The sequence below is a fragment of the Echinops telfairi genome, unplaced genomic scaffold (genome assembly GCF_000313985.2).
Source record: "Echinops telfairi isolate 266 unplaced genomic scaffold, ASM31398v2 ScPeMD7_8;HRSCAF=38, whole genome shotgun sequence".
In the NCBI taxonomy this organism is placed as follows: domain Eukaryota; kingdom Metazoa; phylum Chordata; class Mammalia; order Afrosoricida; family Tenrecidae; genus Echinops; species Echinops telfairi.
Genome location: NW_022103905.1, coordinates 17,316,705 through 17,318,098, shown reverse-complemented (window position 1 = coordinate 17,318,098; position 1,394 = coordinate 17,316,705). Strand labels below are relative to the sequence as shown.

Below are 1,394 nucleotides of genomic sequence, written 5' to 3'. Positions count from 1 at the left end.
CGATTGACAGACTAGACTCCACCCCTTCACTCATAATCCTCTCAAATTGACAATTACATAACTACCATACCCACCTTCCCACCCTCATGAATCTTTGATTATATATTGCTATTGTGATTTCATATCTTACACTGTCTGTTGTCTCCCTTCACCCACATTGCTATTATTTGTCCCCCTTGGGGGTGGTGGCGGTGGGTATATAGCCAACCTTCTGATCAGTTCCCCCTTTCTTCTCCTTCCCCGTCTTCAGTCTCACTGATGTAAAACTACTTCACTTTTTTCAGCTTCTGACATCGACTTTTTTAAAGTACCCAGGATGTTACTTTCAGAATATCCTATGTTCTGGATGTACCTGATTATTTCCTAATGTCAAATGCCCCCACTCCACCACGAAGAGAGAGGCTCTGAGGTCCTTGTCAGGGCAGGGGAGACAGCAGTAGGGCCTTTGTTCGTAGAAAGGCCACCGCACCTTGCATGCTCCTCATTACGGATGGACTCAGATTCCTCTGGAGTGCGTTATCCGGCACCGCCCCTGCTCTGAACGCACTCCAGTATGCACCACCTTTAGGATGACTGCTACATAGGTGGTCATGTGTACTCCTCAGTGCATCCATCAGAAAGCACATCAAGTCCTGGGATTCTACCATCAGTAATGCCACACTGCATCATGTGTCTGAGGAACCGGGTGCCAGCTTTCTCCATTTTAACAAAGAAGTTTTTAAATATGTTCTTTGGAATTAGTAAATATATGTGGGTGATAAGCTCTCCAAATTATTTACCTAATGATTTTAGCATTCATTAATGTCCCTAGCTTGAATCGATTATTACATTAGTTCAATGCATTTCGAACTATTCACCTTTTTAATTTGTTGGGTTTCTACTTAAAAAACCCAAAAAGGAAGATGACCGCCAGATAAGTAGCTCACGCTCGGAGCTCCGAAGAGATCGATGAGAGGGGAGAGTTGGGGGTGGAGTAGGGGTACCAAATTGTCTGTTCGATTCCCAAGACCACTCAGAGCATCTCTCGGACCCAGAGGTGAACTCCCACCCATAGCCAGGGCTCTGCGCAAACACCCGTGGTCTCAGGTGTGGCGCTCTGCGCAGCCACTGCCGGGACCTGAGCCACAAGGCAGCTAGGTGCACGCACAGCAGAGGCTGCGCCCGACCGCCTAGCGTCCCTTGCACAACCGCCAGTCAGGAACCCCCACCCGGCCACAAGGAGCCCGGACCCATGTGTGTGCTCCAACCAGCAAACCCCCCCACACCCTGCAGATTCAGGCCCCACCGGGGCACCCCTGGCGGTCCAGCAGGCCAGATCCTCCCCTCTTCTCCCCAGAAGTGCGCGCCTGCGCCACAGCCAGGCAGAAGGCAGAGTCTGAGGACATGCCTCTGGG

General features: G+C 50.5%; 1 protein-coding gene and 1 non-coding gene across 2 annotated transcripts in view; both read right to left on the bottom strand.

Moving 5' to 3' along the window:
* The window catches only part of CCNB2 (cyclin B2), a 30,958-nt gene that overhangs the window by 5,110 nt on the left and 24,454 nt on the right, over positions 1–1,394 (bottom strand). The gene's annotated exons all lie outside the window — the stretch shown is intronic.
* Positions 433–550, bottom strand: LOC115868245. Its single transcript, XR_004045502.1, has one exon. It is a non-coding gene; the product is annotated as a small nucleolar RNA SNORA11 (small nucleolar RNA).